The sequence below is a fragment of the Apium graveolens genome, chromosome 10 (genome assembly GCF_009905375.1).
Source record: "Apium graveolens cultivar Ventura chromosome 10, ASM990537v1, whole genome shotgun sequence".
NCBI classification, from domain to species: Eukaryota; Viridiplantae; Streptophyta; class Magnoliopsida; order Apiales; family Apiaceae; genus Apium; species Apium graveolens.
In genome coordinates, this window is record NC_133656.1 from 131,039,360 (window position 1) to 131,055,076 (window position 15,717).

A 15,717-nucleotide genomic window follows, 5' to 3' on the forward strand; every position below is an offset into this window, starting at 1 on the left:
CAGGTGGGTAAGACAGGTGAGGGAAGGGGTGAACATAAAAGAAACCCTAAGGATAAGGATGGAAAGTTGAGTGGTTCCCAGCCTAGCCACACTGCAGTTTCCCAACAAACTGCAGTGCTTAAAAAGGATAAAAGCTCATTTCTAGCTGTATCCTCCCAAAATGATGTAGTTATTGAACATAGCTCTCAACCAAGAGCACGGGCTAAGAGGGTTAGGGACACAAGCTCACCCCAAACTTATGCCAGAAAGAAGAAATCTAAAACCCTTGGGGATGCACAGGGTACACACACTGTGCAAACTGGTGCTAAAGATACAGTCACTGCACCTTCACAAATTCAGCTTGATGTGACTCCAATAAATGTGGAGTCACAGCCAAAATCTCTAGTAATAGAAGCACCTCAAACACCAAACTCACCCACAAACTCACTGGATGTGGATACGATAAATACATCAATTCCTGATTCCCCTTCTTTAACTTTGTTGGGGAAGCCAAAATCTAATGCAAGTGAGCATCATCTTTTAGATGATTTGTTGGCTCACTTGCCCATTATTTCGAGAACTGTTGAATCATCTGTGCCCAAAATATCTTCAATCAGCACAGATTCCACAATAGTTTCCATTCCTAGTTCATTCATTTCTACTCTCTCGATGGATATCGCTCATCCATCGAGTAGTGATTGTATCCCGACGGATAAGCTAAACAGCAGTTATCCGTCGGATAGCAAAACCACTCACCCGATGGATATCACTCATCCGTCGAGTATCTCTGCACAACTTCAAAATTAATTTATTTCAAGTGCAGAAGAATTAGTGGTTGTACAGTCACTATTAGGATTGAGAGAGAAGAGTGTTTTGAGTGAGAGTCTGGGTTGCTCCCAGGAAAAAGGAAAGGAAATGAGTGAAATTATGCAATCCATTTCTTCAGGATTGGAAAAAGAAAGTGAGAGGAGTCCCACCTTAGAAGGCGAAGGTGAGGGTGTGAGGGTGGGGAGCCAGGGTGAGACCCTAATGCAACAAAAGAGAGAAAACGAGAGAAATGTAGGTACTGGAGCTATAAGGATGGATGTCATTGCTAGTGAATTAATGAATGTCCAGGATACAGACAGGGAGGGACTATCTCAGCAACCTAAAGCTGTTATAGATTCCACCTCCCTTGATGCTGAGGCATTTACTCACCCTGTTCCAACTTATCAACTTCTAGCTGAACAGGGTAATGATAATGTAGAAAGGATGCTCAATCTGGTGCATACCACACAGTCTTTGATAAGAGCTAAGGATGCCATCACAACTTTGCCCTCTACAGCTGGTGATGTGGATTATGAGACCGGTGGCTCAGCTGATTTCTTTGGTGATGAAAGTGGGGATAGTGAAGATGAAGCAATGGACATAGGGGGAGAAGTAGGATCCAGTTCAAGATCAGGTATGCCATCATGGGAATTTTCAAAGCACTGTGATGAGCACTACTTCAAGACAACCCTGATCCAACTATTCAATCAGACAAATACTGCTCTTCAAACCACTTCTAATGCCAGCACCAAGAAGCTCCTTCAGGCACATCTAGCCTCTCTGCAACTTCAACAAATTCAAGGCTTCCAACATGCTAGGGATGTAAACACCATCAATGGTGATATTGAGGAGATGAAGAAGGCCATTTCAGACAAAATGGACTCTAAGCTTCCAGAAGCTACAATGATTGACATCAAGAGGCAATTAAGGAAAAATTCTGATCTTGCAACCAAGATAGATGCATTGGATACAAGAATGTCAACCATGGAAGCATCTTTAACAGCCATTCATCTTCATCAAGCCCAACAGACAGATTTACTTCAAAAACCGGTGGCTGCTCAAACCCCCTCCTCTGCTCAACTTGATGATAACAAAAAGGGGGAGAAGGGACCAAGTGAGGGGGAAAAGCTTCAAATTCAAATCAGTAAAGTAATTGTGCCTTCAATTACTATCTCAAAGCCACCAGTTACAAACAGTATAGATCTGATAAATGAAGCAGCAGCCAACATTAGAGCAGCTGAAATAAAGCAGTTGAAGCCAATCAACTGGGAGAAGATTGATGAAGATATACAAAAGAAGTTTGGACTAGTCAAGGAGCCAGTAAAGTCAGCCATCCATCACTCAAGTCAAGCAAATTTCTGTGAATGAGATGAGCATGGACTATCTGGAAAGGGGACAGTCATCCTGTATCAAATCTCCAAAGGCTGACATAATTCTGAAACCAAGGGTAATTTATCCAAAATTATCATTGAAGAACCCTTTGGATACTGTGTATGAGACACCTAAGCCTGATGAAAAGAAGTTTCTTTCAAGGTCAATTACTTTCTACAAAGATCCAGCTGATTCATCTTCCAAAAAGAGAATTGCTAAAATTTTCAGGAATGGGAAAGAAATTTGTGTGGTGGCTGGACATCCTCAATTTGCTCAAGCAAAGAGAGAAGAAAAGGCTAGATTGAAGCAGGAAAAGAAGCAAGCTACTCTAGATGCTAAAAAGGCTAAACAAAAGAAAGAGCAAATTACTATTTTGGCCAAGCTACATGCTGTAAATTCATCACAACAAATTCCTGCTCAGCCATCTGAAATCATTGAATCTCAAGATCCAAAGAAGCAAGTTGAACAACAGAAGAAGTCTCCAAGAATCAAGGAATTGGCTAAAAGAACCAAAAGGAAACTGTACATTGTTGATAAGGAATTGGAGAATTAGTTTCCCAAGGAATCCACTTCAACTACAACTCAATCATCAAAACCTTCTGTGGTATTTGAAGATATCAAGGTAATGGATCTTTACAGGAACATTCATGGTGAACCTATTGTGCCTAAGGATGAGCCAATAGAATGGAAGAACATACCAATTCCTGACTTTAATTTACTAATCCCCAGCAAGCCAAAAAGAACAAAGTCAAGAGCAGTCAAGAAAGTGAAGTTGTCACCTCTCAAATCCAAATCTCTAGCCAAAGCTCAATCTAAAGTCAACAAAGGAGATTATATGTACTTGTGTGACATCAAGGAGTTTTGTGATCTCAATCTCTATCTAGATGAACTAGATGAAGTGAAAGGAATTGATGCATATAGAAACCTACCTGAAAGGTTAGTGTTCAAGAACAAGGGAGGAAAGGAGATTCAGTGGCCACTTCACAGGATCCTTCTAGAAAGCCAAGCTGTACTGATTAAGGTTTATTCATCTTTCAAGAAGAACTTTGGGTTCAATGTTACTGTAAGAAGATTGGTACTGAAGAAGATTGAAGAACTAAGGAGTGTTAGAGCTAAAGATACACTCCCAAAGACTCTAATCATCCCTTACATAGGGAGAAGAGTGCATCTAAGGCCCTACTAGCTGATGGAGTTCATGGATGACAAAGGAGTGAGAAGATTTTTCAGATTAGAAGACCAATTGAGCATCTCTAGCAATGAGACTCTCTTGGAAATGCAAGAAAAGCTAAATCTCTTAGAATCTGATGAACTGGAATTTCACAGGCAGCTCCAAAATCAGATTGAAGAAAACAACAGAAAGCTTAGAAAGAGATCCAAACCTTCAAGAAACTAGATAAATCTGCTCAGGCTAGAGGAACATCTTGAAAATGACTGTGAGCAAAACTTTTTACATTTTGTTAATTGAAGCACTTTTCAGTATTATCTACTGTCTTTTAAAGTTGTATTTTTAGGGTGTTTTGTTATCATCAAGTATCTCTTAATTTATGGCTACAATTCCAGTAGACATAAATTGGGGGAGATTGTTGTGTATATGTTGTGTACTTGATGATTTCATGAACAAAACACCTTGGTAGATTTTACTTAGTGAAAATGTAGCACTCGACAGATAAGGATTATAGTCCTGATGGATAACCCTTTTTGGTCCCGACGGATGATGACTTATTATCCATCGAGTGAGTAGCTTATGTAACAATAAGTCTGTAGCACATTTCTGCATACACATTGTTTAGAATCTATAGTAGTACTTAAGTCATGTTGACTTTAACTAGATATGCAGAATATGTTGATTAATTATACATAAATGATGTCTTGTAATTCTGCATAAATGAAATGGAGTCAAGTGCCTGATTGCTACCCGACGGATAAACAACAATAAATTCGACGGATGATCAATAACTCGACGGATGATCATAAACCCGACGGATAAAGAATTCAAATATCTGTTGACAGTGACAACACAGTCACATGCGTCGAGTGTATGCAAATGGAATGTGGTAGCCTATTCAACTGGGTTTTCGAGAACAAATAAGCATTGCCATTTTCATGCTATTATGAAGATATTCAAAGATGCTGGAATAGAGTAATGAAGTAGCATTGTATTAGACTTGATAGTTTTTGTTTTATTATCCTGTCTTATTACTTTGTAATCTTGGTGATATATAAACTAAGAAGCAGCAATAGATTAGTAACTAAGGAACTAAGCAACCAAGAGAGAAACATTTGTAAGCTGTATTCTTAGCATTTCTCTCGTTCTTAGTTGTTATCATTTTGTAAGTAGTTGTGAGCTTTTTGCACACAGAGTTCTCTCGATATATATTATATATCTCTGGTGGAATCATTCAAATCCACCAGAAAGTTTTTAAAGACTCTTGTTTTTAATTACTTGTGTTTTGATTCATTTCAAGTAACTATTCCGCATTCTGCTAATCAATTCACACTTATATATATATATATTTGAGTTAGAACATTTTTATTAAAGAAAAAGTTTCAAGAATTCCATTCAACTCCGCTTCTGTAATTCTTGTTACATTGTTAAGGGACTAACAGTTATCATACAATCACCACACACTAAGGCATCGAAACAAATTACCTAAAGAAATCCATAAATAAATCTGCTAGAACCCCACGATAACGATTAGCCCATAATTGGACTCATCATCAACGTGGGTTCCGATGAAAGCATGGTATAACAAACGTAGTCTTTATAACGAATAAACAAAACCAAGTACGAAACAAGAGTAAGTTCACAAGTAAGAAAACTAGCATCTAAGTTACAACTTAGAACAAAGATTCACAAGTAAAAATAAGATATTCTTCGTCTTCGTTGAATCCGTGCTAAAACGGTCTTCTTACGATTCTCCTTGCGCTCTGGTATGTCTCTCACTTGAAAACGTCCTTTACTTGAATATATATAGCAGCCCCATACAATCTAGAAGTCCTTCAATTATTTTTAGAATAGAATTAGGATTCTCTGAATTCGCACCGGCGCGGGCGCGTGCTATCACAACGCGAACTCGCTGCCTTTCTGACATCCTGCGAGCGGCCTCGCCGTACTTCTGGAAAAACTTCAGATTTTCTTCTTTTCCTTGCTGCTTCGAGCCGACTTTCCACTAACTTTTATTCCAACTCCACCTTGACACCAAATTAGCACCAAAATAATGCTAATTCACCTGATTACCTAGATAATGCCTGAAATACAAAAACACTAGAAAACACGTTAAAACACTTAACAACTTGAGTACAAACGCATCAATTCAAAGCTTATTAGAAAAAATGGCCATCATACATCTCTGAAATGTGGCTGGTGCACCACACAGACTAAAAGAAACTCTTCTGAAGGTGAAAGTACCAAATGGACAAGTGAAGGTAGTCTTCTCCTGATCTTCATGAGCGATACAAATCTGATTGTAACCCGAATAGCCATCAAGAAGACAGTAGTACTCATGACCAGCCAATCTATCAAGCATCTGGTCAATGAAGGGCAAAGGGAAGTGATCCTTCCTAGTGGCCTTGTTTAGCTTCCTATAGTCCATGCAAACTCTCCACCCCGTGACTGTTCTTGTAGGAATAAGCTCATTCTTCTCATTTTCTACCACAGTAATTCCACCTTTCTTTGGCACATATTGAACCGGGCTTACCCATGAACTGTCAGAAATATGATAGATGATCCCTGTATCTAGACCCTTAAGAATTTCTTTCTTCACTACTTTCTTCATTATCGGATTAAGTCTTCTTTGTTGCTCAACCGTAGGCTTGCTATCTTCCTCTAGCAGAATTTTATGCATGCAATAAGAAGGGCTGGTTCCCTTGATATCTTCTATAGTCCAATCAATTGCCGATTTGAACTCTCTTAGAAGTCTCATGAGCTTTTCCTCGTCACTATCTGAAAGATCAGATGCAATAATAACAGGCAAAGTAGATGCATCACCTAAAAACGCATACCTCAAATGCTCAGGTGGAGGCTTGAGGCGTTTAGGAGCTTTGTTCAATTCCTCCATTCCAAGAGATTCAAAAGGCATATCAATCTCCCTCTTCCAGGGAGAAGCACTCAAATATTGTAATTGTTCTTCAACTTCGTCATCTTCACTATCTTAATTTCCCAATAAGGCTTTTTCTAGGGCATCAGACCTTAGCAATTGATCAAGTTCTGAGGTAACCACAGAATTGTTGGATTTTAAACGCAGCGGGGGCATGGAAAAACACTTTTACACATATAAAATCTAAATAAAAGCATACAGATCATGAATAAAAATTCGAGGGATCGAATCTAACCTTTAAAATTAATTCGGAGACAACGATCAGAGATCCTTAGCAGTTGCTCCTCAAGTGTGAAGTACTCCACCGGTATCCATCAAGAAAACGATGTTAAGGAGGAGGAAGGAGGTGGAGAGAATTGGGTTTTCCAAACTTTTTGGGTTTTCGGGTTCGATGTGGGTTAGAATAAAATAGGGTCTATAATAGTGTATTTATAGGCAAAATTTTCAGATGAAATTTTCCCATAAATATTATTATTATTATCCCATTTATTATTCTCATTAATAATTAAAACACCTTTTAATCATTAATCCTTTTTCTAAACACTTTAGAAATAATTCTCTCTTGATTTAATTTCCAAAAATTAAATCCTTTAATTAATAATATTAAGAACTTTTCTTAATTAATTTATAATCAATTAAATCTCATTTAATCAATTATTAAATTTGCCAATTAATTATTTATTTCACAAATAAATAATTATTTAGCCATTATTAATTAATTCCTCCACCATTAAATCATTCTCTTTTTATGGTGTGACCCTGTAGGTTCAATATTAAGCCGGTAGTAGAAATAAATAATAATAAAACTATTTTATCATTATTTATATAAATTCTATAATTTATTAAATATGATTAATTAATTAATCACATTTATTCTACATCGTGAGTGATGCTTCTCAACATATCGCGACTATCCGGATAATATGAATTCACTGCTTAGAATACCAAGAACCTGTCAGTGAATAGTTACCGTACAATAAACTCCTTCTACCCTACAATGTCCCGATTAAATACAAGGCATGGATCTTGTGTCAAGCCTATCTAATTCAATCACTTGCTTACCATTTACTATGCGTAGTTCTATGCAAATTAGAAACTCCTTTCTAATTTCATTCACTCTGGCCAGAGATTCCTGAACTAGCATAAGTGGATCAACCTTGAACATTCGCTTCCTTCACTGGAAGGGGTAGATCCTTTATTGATCATACACTATCTTCGTGTACAAATTCCTATACCCAGAAGAGCCCTAATAATTGTCCCTGAAGACTAAGAACTAAACCAAAGCATAGTTCAGTGTACACAAGATGACTATGATGACCTCAAGTCTAAGGATACTTGTACAACTATCACTATGTGAACAACTGCTGACACGTGAGTGAACTCCATCAGTTGTTCAGCTGTGCGAGTCATGTTCAGTGAACTTATTCTATAATAAGCACCTACATACTAGCTATAGTGTCACCACACAAATGTCTATGAGAACAGACATCCTTCATAATGAAGCAAGCATAGTATGTACCGATCTTTGCGGATTATTAATTACCAGTTAGTAATCCTATGACCAGGAACTATTTAAGTTTAGAGTTATCATCTTTTTAGGTCTCACTATTATGATCTCATCATAATCCATAAAAAGCTTTACTCTAAACTATGGTATATCTTATTTAAACACTTAAATAGATAAAGCCCGTAATAAAAACAAAACAAGTCTTTATTAATATCAATGAAATCAAAACAGATTACATAAAAGTTATTCCTAAATCCTAATACATGATTGGACTTAGGACATATTCCTTTCAATCTCCCACTTGTACTAAAGCCAATCACTCTGGTATCTAATACCCATCTCATCTTTATGACGATCAAAGTGACTTTCAAAAAGTAGCTTTGTGAGTGGGTCTGCTATGTTGTTATGTTTGTCAACTCTATTTCAATACAATACAAGAAATGTTACCGCGCTCCCACTAACCCTTTTGTAGACGCATGGTTCATCTGCATTTTTGATAAAATCAAACTTTTTGATTGTCTCATCAAAACGAATGTTCCATCTTTCGAGAAGCTCGCTTTAAACTACATATGGTTCACAGCAGCTTACACACTAGGTTTTCATTTCCCTTGGAAAGAAAACCATCTGGCCATCTGCCAGATTTCATAGTCGTAGTAAGCAGCATTCGCAAGCAAAATCCGAACTGATTTTAACAGGGCTACAGGTAAAAGGTTTCATCAAAGTCAATCCATTGCCTTTATTTGAATCCTTTTGCCACAAGCCTGGCCTTAAAGGTCTCCACCTGGCCATCTGCTATAATCATTCTTTTGTATCCCGTATACTTAGATTACTTTCCGGATTTCATGGCACTATGCCATTTCTCTGAGTCAACACTACTCATAGCCTCATTATAGGTCACAGGGTCGTCATCATCAATGATCGACAACTCATTGTCATTCTCAATGACAAGGCCATAATACCTCTCAGGTTGGCGAGACACTCTCCCTGATCTATGAATGGGCTGTTCCACAAAAGGTTGTTCAGTCAGAACAGGTGTTTCCACTTGATCCGTAGTAGTTTGTGCTTCTTGAACTTCATCAAGTTCAATTTTGCTCCCACTGTTTCCTTCAAGGATAAACTCCTTTTCCAAGAAGGTAGCATGTCTGGAGACAAACACCCGATGATCGGTGTAAAAGTAATACCCTAAAGTCTCTTTAGGATATCCCACAAAACTACATTTTACGGATCGATATTCCAGCTTATCTGGGTCAACTTACTTGACATAAGATGGACATCCCCAAATCTTAACGTGTTTAAGACTCGGTTTCCTTTCTTTCCATATCTCATACGAAGTTTGAGGAACAGATTTTTGAAAGGCACCATATTCAGTAAATATGCTGAGGTTTCCAATGCATAACCCCATAGGTTTACTGGAAGATTTGCATAGCTCATCATGGACCGAACTATGTCTAACAAAGTTCGATTTCTCCTTTCAGATACCAATCTGGAGGAGTCCGCTGGGAGACTATACCATTTACTTTGAGATAATCTAGAAACACTCCATTAAAGTATTCACCTCCTCGATCTGATCGAAGAGTTATAATACTATGTTTGGTTGTTTCTCCACTTCATACTTATATTCTTTGAACTTTTCAAAGGCCTCAGACTTGTGTTTCATCAAACACATATCCGAATCCAGATCTAACATCTATGAAAGTAATGAAGTATGAAAATCCACCCATGGCTTGCGTAGACATTGGTCCACATACATCTGTGTGCACCATTCCTAGCAAATTTGCAGTCCTCTCTCCATGTCTACTAATTGGAGACTGCAATGCCACTATAAAGTGAGATTTTCATCATCCCTTTTCTTTTATTAGTTTGTTCAATCTGAAATAAATTATGTCACATACATACAGACCATTATTTAAAACACCACGTCCATAAAGAATATTATCTCTAAGAATAGAACATTCATTATTCTCAATAATAAATGAAAATCCCCCCAAGTCTAACATGGGAATAATATTCCTCACAATCGAGGGAACAAAATAACAATTATTTAAAACAATGATCTTGCCCGTAGGCATATGTAAATTAAATGATTCTACATCTTGAGCAGCAACTCTTGCTCCATTTCCATCAGTAGAATCACCTCCTCTTCCTCAAGAGTCCTACTTCTCCTTGGTCCCTGCAATAAATTGCAGATATGAGAACCACAGGCAGTATCTAATACCCAAGTAGAAATTTGATATAATGACATATTCACTTCTATCATGAACATACCTGAATCAGAAGCGGTAGTCTCACTACCCTTCTTCTTCTTAAATTCTGCAAGGTAAACCTTGCAGTTCCTCTTCCAGTGCCCCACCTTGTTACAGTGAAAGCAAACAACTTTGCTCTTGGGGTCTTCAACTTTTGGTGGAACCGGCGTTTTCTCACCTACTTTCTTCTTCTTGGAAGGGTTCCTCTTCCTTTTCTTAGGATTGGAACCTTCACCAATTAAAAATCATAATTAATTCATACAAGCACATAAAATTCTGAAATTTTTACCACAGATCTATATGCATATAACCTAAGCTCTGATACCATTGTTGGATTTTAAACGCAGCGGGGGCATGGAAAAACACTTTTACACATATAAAATCCAAATAAAAGCATACAGATCATGGATAAAAATTCGAGGGATCGAATCTAACCTTTAAAATTAATTCGGAGACAACGATCAGAGATCCTTAGCAGTTGCTCCTCAAGTGTGAAGCACTCCACCGGTATCCACCAAGAAAACGATGTTAAGGAGGAGGAAGGAGGTGGAGAGAATTGGGTTTTCCAAACTTTTTGGTTTTTCGGGTTCGATGTGGGTTAGAATAAAATAGGGTCTATAATAGTGTATTTATAGGCAAAATTTTCAGCTAAAATTTTCCCATAAATATTATTATTATTATCCCATTTATTATTCTCATTAATAATTAAAACACCTTTTAATCATTAATCCTTTTTCTAAACACTTTAGAAATAATTCTCTCTCTTGATTTAATTTCCAAAAATTAAATCCTTTAATTAATAATATTAAGAACTTTTCTTAATTAATTTATAATCAATTAAATCTCATTTAATCAATTATTAAATTTGCCAATTAATTATTTATTTCACAAATAAATAATTATTTAGCCATTATTAATTAATTCCTCCACCATTAAATCATTCTTTTTTTATGGTGTGACCCTGTAGGTTCAATATTAAGCCGGTAGTAGAAATAAATAATAATAAAACTATTTTATCATTATTTGTATAAATTTTATAATTTATTAAATATGATTAATTAATTAATCACATTTATTCTACATCGTGAGTGATGCTTCTCAACATATCGCGACTATCCGGATAATATGAATTCACTGCTTAGAATACCAAGAACCTGTCAGTGAATAGTTACCGTACAATAAGCTCCTTCTACCCTACAATGTCCTGATTAAATACAAGGCATGGATCTTGTGTCAAGCCTATCTAATTCAATCACTTGCTTACCATTTACTATGCGTAGTTCTATGCAAATTAGAAACTCCTTTCTAATTTCATTCACTCTGGCCAGAGATTCCTGAACTAGCATAAGTGGATCAGCCTTGAATATTCGCTACCTTCACTGGAAGGGGTAGATCCTTTATTGATCATACACTATCTTCGTGTACAAATTCCTATACCCAGAAGAGCCCTAATAATTGTCCCTGGAGACTAAGAACTAAACCAAAGCATAGTTCAGTGTACACAAGATGACTATGATGACCTCAAGTCTAAGGATACTTGTACAACTATCACTATGTGAACAACTGCTGATACGTGAGTGAACTCCATCAGTTGTTCAACTGTGCGAGTCATGTTCAGTGAACTTATTCTATAATAAGCACCTACATACTAGCTATAGTGTCACCACACAAATGTCTATGAGAACAGACATCCTTCATAATGAAGCAAACATAGTATGTACCGATCTTTGCGGATTATTAATTACCAGTTAGTAATCCTATGACCAGGAACTATTTAAGTTTAGAGTTATCATCTTTTTAGGTCTCACTATTATGATCTCATCATAATCCATAAAAAGCTTTACTCTAAACTATGGTATATCTTATTTAAACACTTAAATAGATAAAGCCCGTAATAAAAACAAAATAAGTCTTTATTAATATCAATGAAATCAAAACAGATTACATAAAAGTTATTCCTAAATCCTAATACATGATTGGACTTAGGACATATTCCTTTCAAGAATCGGCTGACTCCACCTTTAAGCATTCCTCATTTTTCGTAGGAAATTTCATAGCATTGAACACATTAAAGGTTACATCTGATCCAGCACTCGCATTGTGAGCTCACCCTTCTACACATCTATCAAGATTCGGCTGGTCGCCAAGAAAGATCTTCCCAAGATTATGGGAATCTTCTTATCCTCCTCGAAATCAAGAATGACGAAATCAGTAGGGTAGATGAGTTTATCGACCTTGACCAAGACATCCTCCACAATAACTCGCGGATATGTAACGGCCGGCTAATTGCAAAGTCATATAAGTCGGTTTTGGATCAGGTAAGTCTAACTACTTGAAGATTGACAAAGGCATCAGATTGATGCTAGCTCCCAAGTCACATAAGCATCTGTCAAAAGACACTTTTCTGATAGTACACAGAATAGTGAAGCTTCCTGGATCCTTAAGCTTTGGAGGCAACTTTTGTTGCAGCACATCACTGCATTCCTCCATGAGAGCAATAATCTCTAAATCATCTAGCTTCACTTTCCGAGAGAGTACCTTTCATAAACTTTGCATAACTAGGCATCTGCTCAAGAGCCTCTGTTATGTCACACACACACTGTAGAGGGGGTGAATACAATGTATAGTACACTCAAATCGAACTTTAAGAACTTAAGTAACAGAAAACAAACTTTATTGAAACAATAAACTCTGTTACAGTATGGAACTATTACCTCTCAGTGATGATCAAATATCACGAGAGCTGCTAGGGTTACAATGAATAATCTTCTCTAATAATGATAACACTTTTTGTGTAAACCCTATGTCTGTGTTTATATACTACACAGTTATAAGATAATCGCTAATTGATATGGAATATAATTCTGCTTCCTAAAATATATCAATAAGATATCTTTTCTTCCAAGTATTCCATTCTTTACGGAATTCCTTCTTCATGCATATCTCTTCTTATGTTTATCTTGATCTTCTTTCCTTTAATCAGCTATTGTCCTTATCTGATTGTCCTTCAGCACTTAAGTTCTGATATTTATCTTCTGATGATTATCTCCTGATAACATAAGTACTGATATCCTTAAGTCCTGACTTCCAGTATAAGTACTGATCAACAGTTAAGTACTGATTTATCATGTTCAAATAAGATCTGAAAGCTAAACATAAAACATATTAGCCATGACATTATCAAATATATCTAACAATCTCCCCCAACTTGTAAATTAATATAATATACAAGTTTAACAGATATTTAATGATGTCAAAAACATTAAGTACAAATGCATGAGAATTAGACTAGATGACTACAACTTACAGTCCTTAAAGCTTTTACCAATTTCAACTTCTGATAACAACTTCAGTCTGTATAAATATCAGTATTTAAGCAGTTGTAGATCTTCGACTTGGCTTCATCATTTTCTGATCTCTCTGATGTCAGGAGTTGTTCTGAGATAGTTCTTCAACAAACATTTCTCAGCATATCTTAGTTCATCAATCATTCTCCTTTTGACATCTTTAAGCTCTGCAGTATCTTCACCAGTTTGAAAGATTGCAGCTCTAAGATCATTGATCTTTGCTTTTCTCAACTCCTGATCTAGTCTTATGACATAAGCTTTGTCAGACTCCAGATTGAATTCAAGTCCCTTAATACCAAGATATGTTCTGATTTGTGCAGTATTAGGCTTCATATCAACAATATCACCATTGTGATCTCTGTACTTTGGAACATATATGCTGTCAGACTTAACAGAATAAAGCCTTTTCTGTCTCTGAATATGTTCTTTTAAGTAGTTTGCAGCAGTCTCTGTTAATCTGTCATCCACTTGAAGTAAGAAAAGTACATGCTCCAATTCTTCAAAATACTTCAATGGAATGGTATTTTGTCTTATATGATAAACCCTACCATCTGTCATGAAATACAACATGATGTATTCTTTCAAGTAGGTATGGTAAACCATCTGTACAGATTCCAGTTGATTCAATCCCTCAGGAGTTGCTCCAATACCTGGTTCACTCAAGGAAGTTGGATCATTGGTAGTGTTGTGTACTCTTCTTTCATCAGCACTTCCCAATCCAGTTTTATCTCTAGCTTCCTTTCCAGTAACTACTCTTGCTTCAAAACCACTTGCAGTAGTCTTCAAAGATTGAGTCTGTTTTGCTTTAGTGAATCCTGGTAAGAGTGTCTTTGATCTATTTTCTGATATCAAGTTAACTTGAGCTCTGTCAGAGGTTACTTGCTTCTTCTGAATATCAGAACTTACAATTTCTTGACTCTGAACAACTTGAGCCATGTCAGAGGTTGTTTTAAGAACTTTTCTTGAAGTCAGAGCAAGATCATCCTTTTCATCAGTAATTTCTTCTTCCTCAGAAGGTACATAAACCTTGATAGGTTCACCAACCTTTTCTTTACCCTTGGATCTTGGATCTATCTGTGGTTGTGATCTAGCCAACGTTGCTTCAGTATGTGTCCTTTCTTTGATCACAGTGCCTTTGAGTTTCAGAAGTGAATTTTTACCAGAAGCTTCAGATTTAGATGTGACTTTCTCTGATTTAAGTCTAGCTTCTTCTTCCTTTAAACTTTCCAAGTCTATTCCTGGATTTTCTTGAAGAAATAACTGTCTTGACATTTCCTCATCAAGATCTAGAAGTTCATCAGAACTTATCCTTTTACCAGCAGCAGAACTTATTCTTTTCCCAGTATCAGAACTTGTCCTGTGACTAGCTTGTCTTGATGTAAACCTTCTACATTGACTATGACCGCTACCCATTCCAGAGTATCCTTGATCATCATTTCCATCATCCTTTCCTTGCAGTGTCTTGTTAGTGTTGCACTTGGACTTAATTACCTTCTCCCCCTTTTTGGCATCAGCAGGTAGTAAAAGAGAGATAAGTAATTCCACTGAGGATTGGATTTCAGTAAGTTGTGATTGCTGAGAAGCTTGATTTGTCAGAATGTCATTAATCTGAGCTAGTTGTTTCTCTTGAGTTTTCTCAATATAAGCAATCCTGTCAATGGTAGGTTGAAAGAACTTTTTCTTATCAATTTTCCAAACTTGTTCTTGTTTGAGAAAGTTCTCCTGAATCTTGTGTAGCTCTGCATGAGTAGTTGAATGAAGACCTTGTAGATGTTTAATACTCAATGCAGTGACTCTAAGCTGGGTTTTTAAATCATCAGAATTTAATATTTCATCAGCTTTAGTCAAGTGCTCAGCAAGATGTATTACAGTTGGAACACATGAAACTGAGTTCCATTCCTTAGTCCACTCCTGACCTGCAGGAGTTTCACTCCAAGGTACTGGTACAGCCCCGGTAACAAACTTCTTTACCAGTTCAGACTTAGGAAGAGTCTGTTGAGAAGTATGTCCTGAAGGACCTGCTTCATCAACATCTATAGTTGGAGCAGCATCACCAGTATCTCCAGCATTTGCAGCATCAGAACTTAAAGAATCAGTATCTTCTGATAAGACAACAGTGTGAGTAGCAATGGAGGCTTCAGCATCCTCTAATTGCTGATCTGATACTAAGTTCCGATCAACAGCCATATCCTGATGCCCACCTAAAGTCTGATCATCAGCATCTTGATGCAGAGAAGGTGTTGTTGATAACTCTGGAGTTTGAACAGCATCAGTAACAGGTGTTGTGGAAGGATTATTTGCTGTTGGAGCTTCTAAGAGAAATACTTCAGACACAACCAAGTGTTGAACATCAATATCAGCACTTG